The following is a 10116-nucleotide window of genomic DNA, read 5'->3' as shown; positions in this document are numbered from 1 at the left end:
TCGCGTGGCGGCTGCGTGCTGCGTCATCGGAAGTGACGCAAGCGCGTATGAGCAACGTCAAAAAAGTGAGAGTGGGGGGGGGACCTCACGTGGTTTCTGAGCCCTGCCAAGGGGCGGAAAAGAAAGACTTGCATTGATATAGCGCCTTTCACGGCCACCGGATGTCTCAAAATGTTTTACAGCCAATGAATGGGAAGGAAAAAACATTGCAAGGACACATTCGTTTCGTCATCACCCCGGAAAATAAAGTTTTGGATTAATTTGTTAAGTTTCCTTTTAATTTTTGTTTAAGTTACAGTTTCATTCGTCGTGCCCCATGAAAAATGCAGCACTTGTAGCTCGGTGAACTGGGTGCATTTGGCCCCAGATTGCCTGAGCTGTGGGTGCTGAGAGGAATCTCTCTGCAGCTGTGAGAGGAAGCGGTGAAAAGACACATTGGTTTGTTGCCAAATGCGATCCAATGTTTGCCTTTGCACCAAATGTCATTCCCCGCCGCCCTCAGAAAATTGCGGAGTGAGATTTAAGATTACAAAAAAATGAAACAGATCTAGATCTCAGATCTGTTTAAACAAATGGAACTGCATTTATTTTTAGCTATAACCTGTACAGAGATAGGTTAGATTTTAAAACCAGTCGAAATGCCACTCCATTGACAGATCTGGGTAATCTGTTATGCTTGCATTGCCACTTTAACAGTATTTCTCCTGACACGCCATCAATAACAATAAAACTAGCATTGAAGTCGCGCCTTTAACTTAGAAAACATCTCAAGCACTTTACAAAGAAGGGAGAAAACATGCTTCAAAACGGATTACATGAATGAATGCTTAACCATTGGGAGAGTTGACAGAAATGGCCAAAAGTCAGTTGAAAAAAATGCAATTTAAGAACATGTTTAAAAAAGGAAAGATAAGTAAAGCAAGAAGGGGGTTCAGAGAGGGAGTTCTGAAGAATGGAGTTGAGATGGCTAATAAGGCTGTGCTGACAATAGTGGAGGGAAAGGAAGATGTATCATGTAGGTAGTATGTTTTACAACGACCATCATCATCATAGGCAGTCCCTCGAAACGAGGATGACTTGCTTCCACGCCAAAAAAGGACCCGAACTACATCCTGAAGGGTGGAAGATGCCTGTGCATGGATTTTTTTAACGTGGGGTGGCTGTTGCACACCAGCCACCACACAGGCTTGACAGAGCTAGGTATGGTCCAGTGGCAAGGGTTAACCAAGACAACTGGAGACCAGCTCTGCTGCTCGGACCTAGTGCGCACACATATCGCAGTGTGGGCTGGCCTGTGCTGCCCCTGGGCCCCTGGCCCTGAACTCACGCCTCTCCTGGGCCCCGATCACGTCCCTCTACTCGCTGCTCCTTCGCCGCTCCTGCTGTATCTGCTCACGCTCCAATCACCGACCTGGACCTTGATGACATCATTCTTCGCTGCCGTCGATCTCCTGCACCAGCTCGTGCTGCTCCCTGAAGTAGTATGCCTACTTTACAACCACAGCGCACTGGTGGTGGAGTAGTGGATATTGAGCCCAGGAGCAGGATCAAGTTCTATCTAGGGTGGTGTTGAGATTCTTGAGTTTGTTGCAGCTGCAACTATTCAGGTGAGCAGTGAGTATTCCAACATACTCTTGATAGATCGTCGAGAAATTTTGAAGGATCAGAACGTAAAGACATGTCTCAGAGTACCCAGATTCTGCCTTGTTCATGTAGCATTGATATGGGTGATGCAATTAAGCTTCTAGTCAAGGGTGATTTCCAAATTGTGAATGGAGGAGGACTCGGCAGTGGTGGTCAGGGAGTTGATTGAGCTTTTTCTTGTTGAAATGGTCATCATCTAACACCTACATGGTGGAAATGTTATCTGCCATTTGTCAACCCAAGCCTGGATATTGTCCAGGTCCTGCTGTAGGCTGGCATTATCTGTTTCAACATCAGAGCAATTGCGAATGGAACTGAATGCTGGAATCATCAGTAAGCAACATCAGTCCTGACCCTATGACAGATTGATAAGTCTTTGATGAAGCAGCTGAAAATGCCTCTTCCATCCTCACCATCAACAAGTATGAAGAGCTCATGGTCTTCTTTGTCATTTAAGATTGAGACCATCTGTCCAGCTTCCTCTGCTGCTTACCCCCTTCACTTTGCCCAATAAAAAAAACTTCCCCCAAACTTCCCCCACCTATATCCTTCTCTAGTTCTTTCCTATCTCCCTTCATGCCATCTCGAGCTCATCTTTTCCAGGAGATTCAATTTGTTTGATCTTTCTGCAGCCTTTGATCACAGTCAACCACATCATCCTCCTCCAACACTTCTCCATTTTCCAGCTCAGTGAGACTGACCTTGCTTGGTTCCACTTACCTATCCAATTATAGCCAGAGCATCTCCAGAAATGGCTTCTCTTCCCACCCCTACACTGTTATTTCCAGAGACCCCAAAAATCCATCATTGCCCCCCTTCTCATCCTCAGCTACATGCTGCTCCTTGGTGACATCATCTGCAGACATGGGGTCAGCTCTACCTTTCTAATACCTCTCGCAAGCCTTCCGCTATCTCTGTTGTTACACTGCTTGTCCAACATCCAGTCTTGGATAAACCAGTACTTCCTCCAGTTAAACATTGGGAAGACTGAAGCCATTGGCTTCTGCTCCAGCAATAAAATACTTACCCTTGCCACCAATTCCATCTCCTGCCACGGTCACTGTCTCAGGCTGAACCCGACTGTTTGCAATCTAGGCATCCTATTCAATCCTGAGCTCAGTGTCCAAACCCATATACTGACATAATTTTGGCCATATTTCACCAATAAGTGAAAATGCAGCTTTTAAGCAATATAGAAGGTAACAGATCAAAATCAATATATTTATAAACCATTCATTATTCTGTATGCGACTCTAGTTTTTCAATATTTAGAATTTATATTTATGAATAAGATATGCTATTGTTGTTGCTATTGGTTCATGTTCACGTTGCAAAACAGTACTCATAACTTCTTTATTACATACTATGTTTATGTTACTATATTAATGTATATTTGCTGTTCTGTGCATATGGCTTTGTGTGTGTTTGTTCTGTGTCTAACTGCATGCTGTTCTATGCATATGGCTCCATATAGCTGAGCTAATCTATGTTTAGAAAACGCAATATTTTTTGTTTGATCATTTCAATACTATAATAAATGGTTGGAAATTCTGTACTATCAAACAAATGGATTGAAACATTGACATTGTACCTCTTGGTACAGTGCATTACTTGAAATAATACAAATATTTATCAGTTTTGGAACTGCAGTAAATTTTGACGATTCACAGATTAATTAAAGCTTATTGTACTTCATTAGATAATGTACATAACATGTGAAATTGTTCATAAAGATAGTCTTCAGCAACTTTAAAATACTAGACTTTCAGATATTTTGTAGCAAAATATTGCATTCCCCATTAATTGTCTTGTCCTCTATTTTATTTTTTCCCATGATGTCATTGCTTAAGGATATTTTATCAGCATGGGCTACATTCTGTTATGAAGAAAGTTTAAGGAAGGTGGGATTATTTTCTTTGGAAAAGATTAAATTTTGAGATGATTTGATTGAAGTTTTCAACACTACGAGTGGATCAATGGGACAGTGATCAAAATTCTATTCCACATTAGCTAGGTTTGGGGATTTAACATTCTCACTAAATTGGTAGCCTTAGTGAACATAATCTTTTCTTTTGCATTAGGGGCTAGAAGTATATTGTCAAGCAGTTCTTTTAATCCAGGCTGAGCGAATATTCATAGGAATAACAATGAACTCTATCTGTTCATGTACCCAAGACTGGTCAAACAGAACTATACAAACACAGATTCAGAGACTCCATTCTATTTATGTACCAGAGTGTACAGAAGCTTTTCAGAGTACATTGCGTCCAAGCCTGAATGATATCTGCCAATTTTATCATGGGATCAGTGAGATTGGTACCACAACACTCAGTTATTTGTCCATGGTACCTCATTTTTAATTTTAACAGCAGTCCATCACATATCTGATTGTTGACCGCAACAATCTGTAAATGAATACAGATCATAAACAACTTGGTGACGTTTTTGAGATGTGCCCCCTAATGAACTAATCCTCCCTCAGATGCAAAAGACTCAACGGAGTCCAACAAATATTATTATCTGAATTAATGCATTAACTTCGGCCAGAACAAATGAGTCCAACCATTAAAAGCTGCTCAGCCCATTGACTATTGCTGAAATTTCACAGAGCTCCTCTGCTACCAGATTTACATTTTTTGATGAATACTATTACCAGCCCCAACAATTAACTCAAATAGGAAGAGAACGGACATCAAATTTTGAAGAAAGAGGTCTGACTGAGAACAAACCAATAACAGAGAGGGAAATTATAGGCTGACCTCCATTGCGTTACTGATGGCAAGTTTAAGGATGCATTGTTTTAAAGTGAGAGGAGTGTTATATCACATAACACACAATGTATTATTCCTCTGCCAAAGTGGCTCTGTTTAATTTGGTACATCAATTTAAGATTCCATCCTGTATTCATTACTGTTGCTAAGGGAAGTTTGTCTCGCAATTGGCAGCTGATTGTAAATCCCTGGTTCCTACCTTTGGGGAAAGGCCAGCTTAGAAAATAAATGCAGAAAATTACTGTTTTTCTCACTTTTGTTTTTATATCTTTTTAAGATGTTCCCAGTTCATTGATAGTTACTCTATTGGTTCATTTATATTTATAGTTATTTTAGAAACATGGTAGGTGAAATGATGAAAGTGCAAGTATGACAGAGACTGTGCGTGTGTGACACTTTCAAGTGTGCCTGATGTGCTTGATGGAAATGAATTAAGAGAGTCTTTGGGGTGGAAACTGTAAAATATCATAAATTAAAATTCTAAAATGTTTCAGAGGAAATCAATTCCATCATATTGGAAAATTCATAAACATAAATCAAAACCAAAGAAAGTGAGAGGAAAGATTATATTAGATCAGTGTTGCTCAATAGAAACTGCTGACTAGCACAGATGGATGGCAACATGGTTTTAGCTGCATGCATTAATTTTATGAGAAAACATTTTAGATACACTCATACTATACAGGTAAATGTACTTCACTTGTGTATATTTACTTAACAAACATCTATCACCATTCACTAACCAAGGAAGAAAAGCATTCACATCAGTCAAAAACACAACACACTTTGCTTTTCATCTTAACATTTTACCAACAAACGCACAAAAAAGTTAAAGTTCACATGCAAATGCCATGCAAATATGAGTATTGAGATTACATGCCAAATGACAGTGTCTATTACTTATTTACTAATCAGAAATACAATTACCCACATCTGGATTCCCAATTACTCCTCGTGGCTAATGTATTGGACACCCATCGTATTGGATAAAAAGATGCAAAAATATATGTGTTGAAATTCTTATTAACAAGTGGTTCCAGTCCAAGTATTATTTTATCAGTGCTTACAGCATTGTGACCAAATCCCTGCCAGTGCCAATGACAAGCTGTTTTTTTTTTTGTTGAAGTATGTGTCCAAGAGCAATGGTATCTCTGTGGTGTACAATCTGTCATTGGAGAGGTTGTTGAGAGCCCCAATAACTAAATCTATGGAAGGTCATAATCGCTCCCCTGAGCAAGGGATCACTATAGAGCCACGGTTATTCAAGGATTAATTATAAGCCACGTAGTCCTGTAGTTTGAATAGAGGTCATGGAGTGCTGCTTTGAGTGCTGAGATAGCCCTACCTTTATAGCTATGTTCAATTAATCAAGATTGGCCCGCCATGAGAGGGTCCCATGGCATGGGTTGGGTATCCAAGTGTCAGGCCCTTGGTCAATTCCTGAGATTACGAGAAGTCAAAACCAAGTGCAGCTTTCAGGTAAGATGAAGGGCAATTAGGCTAGGGGGGGCACTGATGAAATTCAGACGCCATTTTAAAATCGTACATTCTGTCCCTTATTTTAAATATTTCCATTTCCATATTTATAATGGAACTGCCTATATAAACTTGTCACTGATTTCACCTTCCATCCAGTGGTGGGATTACAGTGCCTCCACTAGGAGGGTGGGGTGGAGTGGGGGTGGAAAGAGCGTGAGAAGGTGTGAATACAATGTGACATGCTTCCATAGGCAGTTTCCATTATAAATATGGACTTAGGAATTTAGAATAGAAAGTTGACAGAATGTACACACAGATGTTAAGATTTTTTTATTGGCCTGGACTTTGCGGTCAATGACAAAGGAACATCGCTCGCCGTTCACTATGTTGACAGCTGCCCACAGAGTTTTTGCGGATTTTTCAATGTGGACTTGCTGTCATCGAGTGTCTGATCCAGCACTTTGTCCTCTACAGGGCATCTGTGGTGTATGTGATAAAAAAAAAGAGTCAGCAAGGCTCTTCAACCAATCAGTTTGAACAATCCTCACTGAGACACTCATGGTCTAATCGTAGCCAGAAAATCAGCTGCAGTGGCTTTTTTTCACAATCCCGCATCGTTACCTCTGGTGTCCCCCAAGGACCTATCATCTATATGCTGCCCTTTGGCGACATCAGCCAAAAACACGGCGTCAGTTTCCATATGTACACTGACGATACCCAGCTCCACCTCACCACCACTTCTCTCGACTCCTCCGCGGTCTCTAAATTGTTTGACAGCTTGTCCGACATCCAGTACTGGATGAGCAGAAATGTTCTCCAATTAAATATTGGGAAGACCGAAGCCATTGTCTTTGGTACCACCACACACTGCGTTCCCTAGCCTCCATCCCTCTCCCAAGCATCTGTCAGAGGCTGAACCAGACTGTTCGCAACCTAATTTGACCCTGAAATTAGCTTCTGTCCACATATCCGCTTCATAACTAAAACCTCCTATTTCCACCTCCATAACATTACCTGGCCCACCCCTGCCTCAGTTCATCTGCTGCTGAAACCCTCATCCATGCCTTTATTACCTCTAGACTTGACTACTCTAATGTACTACATAAGAACATAAGAAATAGGAACAGGAGTAGGCCATACGGCTCCTCGAGCCTGCTCTGCCATTCAATAAGATCATGGCTGATCTGATCATGGACTCAGCTCCACTTCCCCGCCCGCTCCCCATAACCCCTTATCCTTTTATCATTTAAGAAACTGTCTATTTCTGTCTTAAATTTATTCAATATCCCAGCTTCCACAGCTCGCTGTGGCAGCGACTTCCACAGATTTACAACCCTCTGAGAGAAGAAATTTTTCCTCATCTCAGTTTTAAATGGGCAGCCCTTTATTCTAAGATCATGCCCTCTAGTTCTAGTCTCCCCCATCAGTGGAAACATCCTCTCTGCATCCACCTTGTCAAGCCCCCTCAATCTTATACGTTTTGATAAGATCACCTCTCATTCTTCTGAATTCCAATGAGTAGAGGCCCAACCTACTCAACCTTTCCTCATGTCAATCTCCTCATCTCCAGAATCAACCTAGTGAACCTTCTCTGAACTGTCTCCAAAGCAAGTATATCCTTTCGTAAATATGGAAACCAAAACTGCACGCAGTATTCCAGGTGTGGCCTCACCAATACCCTGTATAGCTGTAGCAAGAATTCCCTGCTTTTATATTCCATCCCCTTTGCAATAAACGCCAAGATTCCATTGGCCTTCCTGATCACTTGCTGTACCTGCAGACTATCCTTTTGTGTTTCATGCACAAGTACCCCCATGTCCCGCTGTACTGCAGTACTTTGCAATCTTCCTCCATTTAAATAATAACTTGCTCTTTGACTTTTTTTCTGCCAAAGTGCATGACCTCACACTTTTCAACATTATACTCCATCTGCCAAATTTTTGCCCACTCACTTAGCCTGTCTATGTCCTTTTGCAGATTTTTTGTGTCCTCCTCACATATTGCTTTTCCTCCCATCTTTGTATCTCAGCAAACTTGGCTATGTTACACTCAATCCCTTCTTCCAAGTTGTTAATATAGATTGTAAATAGTGGGGTCCCAGCACTGATCCCTGCGGCACCCCACTAGTTACTGATTGCCAACCAGAGAATGAACCATTTATCCCGACTCTCTATTTTCTGTCAGTTAGTTATTCCTGGCTCGCCTACCACATTCCACCCTACGTAAACTCCAAAATTCCGCAGCCCATGTCATAACTCGCAGTTGTAATGCCGGCACAATTTTAATATTCCCATATATCCACATTTATAATGAAAACGATGTAAACTTGTTACAATGTAATTACACCCTCCTGCCAGTGGCGGGTCTGCAGTGTCTCCATGGGGGGAAAAGAAAGACTTGCATTTCTATAGCGCCTTTAACGACCACCGGACGTCTCAAAGCGATTTACAGCCAATGAAGTACTTTTTGGAGTGTAGTCACTGTCGTAATGTGGGAGGGTGCAATTACAGAATAATAAGTTGGCATAATCAGTTCCCATCATAAACTTGGGACCTTGACATTTATAATTGAAAATGCTGACAGCCAAAATGCATGCACGCGCAGGAGGATTGTTTAATACATTAGAAGCTACATAAATAGGTCATGTTTAATCCAAAGTGAGTGAGTGAGCCTCACTACAAGCACAGTGGGAATTGGCAGTTATAATAATAAGCGGCTGTCAAACACTCCGGCTGTCACAAAAAAATCCCTCCCCCCCCCCAAAAAAAAAAAGGCCGATGTTTCTGACTTTCTGTTGTTGAAAGGATTGCTAAATACTCCTTTGCACTGGCCGCGCTCTAGCACTGGAATTGGAACTGGTGCACTGGGACAAGCCTGCAGCACTGGCCGCGCTCTTGCACTGGGACAAGCCTGCAGCACTAGCCGCGCTCTTGCACTGGAACTGGTGCACTGGCCGCGCTCTTGCACTGGGACAAGCCTGCAGCACTGGCCGCGCTCTTGCATTGGAATTGGTGCACTGGGACAAGCCTGCAGCACTGGCCGCGCTCTTGCACTGGAACTGGAACACTGGGACAAGCCTGCAGCACTGGCCGCGCTCTTGCACTGGATCTGGTGCACTGGGACAAGCCTGGTGCACTGGCCGCGCTCTTGCACTGGAACTGGTGCACTGGGACAAGCCTGCAGCACTGGCCGCGCTCTTGCACTGGGACAAGCCTGCAGCACTGGCCGCGCTCTTGCACTGGGACAAGCCTGCAGGCCGCCTGCACGCTGCACGGGCGCCTCGCGCACTCTCGCCTCGCGCCGGATGCAGTTCCGGTGGGTTTGAGCGCGCGGGGAGGGGGGCGGGGACGAGCGAGGGAGGGAGGGAGGGAGGGAGGTGAGAGGTCAGAGGTGAGAACTCCTCACAATCTGTCATGGCGAATGATGGAGCCGAGACTTTGGCTTTCCTATAACTCGCAGCTCTGGCTGTAACGGACGGGCCGCCGAGCTCCAGCCGCCAGGACACCGGTGAGTTCTGAGCCCGAGCTGCGGGAAGGATGTTGTGGCCGCCGGATCTCCCCGGGAGAAGGGGGAGGTTATTATTGTGAGATCCACATTGTTGGCAGTGTTTTGGTCGCTAGTTTTCAGGACAACAATACTCCCGTGTTGCATCCAAAGGGGGTTCCTCTGCGCGGAGTTTACGGACAGTTTAAATGTAAATAGATCTTTTGTGCAACGCTCGGATATTTCTCTCTCAGATTCTCACTGTACATAATTTCCTGCGAACTGAACTGTAATAAAACAATCCCCATACAGTGCGGGTCACCCGCTAGCCGGAGATTTTCGGTGTGCATTGTTTACAGTTTTTTTTTGAATGCTCCTGTTTTAAGATCTGTCCCATTCGGTTATCGTTTTTCGCACAGCAGTTTTTCTGAAACAGTATTCGCCATCAAGGAGATACGGGGCAGTGTAAAGTTAAATATCTGAGATGTCTGATCTTGTACTGAGGTTGGGATTTATTCTACAGCCATTAATTTTCAGCGATGTGCGATTCATAAGGTCAAAAATATTGGACAGATTACAAAATAATTTAGACACGCCAACCTCTGCTACATATCTATTTTTATTGGAGTTGGCTCCGGCTCAAGAGATTACATGTTTGAAGCAAAATTGGTGTTGGGACACCAAATGAATGAGGCTTGACTATAATACAGAATGTTTAAATTGATTATGTTGTATAGAG

At 43.0% G+C, this 10116-nt stretch overlaps 1 protein-coding gene across 6 annotated transcripts in view; it reads left to right on the top strand.

The window, feature by feature from the left end:
* Nucleotides 1–9291: 9291 nt before the first annotated feature.
* LOC139279817 (homeobox-containing protein 1-like) overlaps nt 9292–10116 on the top strand; it is a 61525-nt gene continuing 60700 nt past the window's right edge. For all 6 annotated transcript variants that reach the window (XM_070899061.1, XM_070899059.1, XM_070899062.1 and 3 more), the window contains exon 1: nt 9292–9401. The gene's annotated coding sequence lies outside the window, so the exon portion shown is untranslated. The remainder of the gene's footprint in view (nt 9402–10116) is intronic.

The sequence above is a fragment of the Pristiophorus japonicus genome, chromosome 14, assembly GCF_044704955.1.
Source record: "Pristiophorus japonicus isolate sPriJap1 chromosome 14, sPriJap1.hap1, whole genome shotgun sequence".
Classification (NCBI taxonomy): Eukaryota; Metazoa; Chordata; class Chondrichthyes; family Pristiophoridae; genus Pristiophorus; species Pristiophorus japonicus.
Note: the sequence above shows the minus strand (reverse complement) of the source record. Positions and strands in the feature narration are given on the sequence as shown.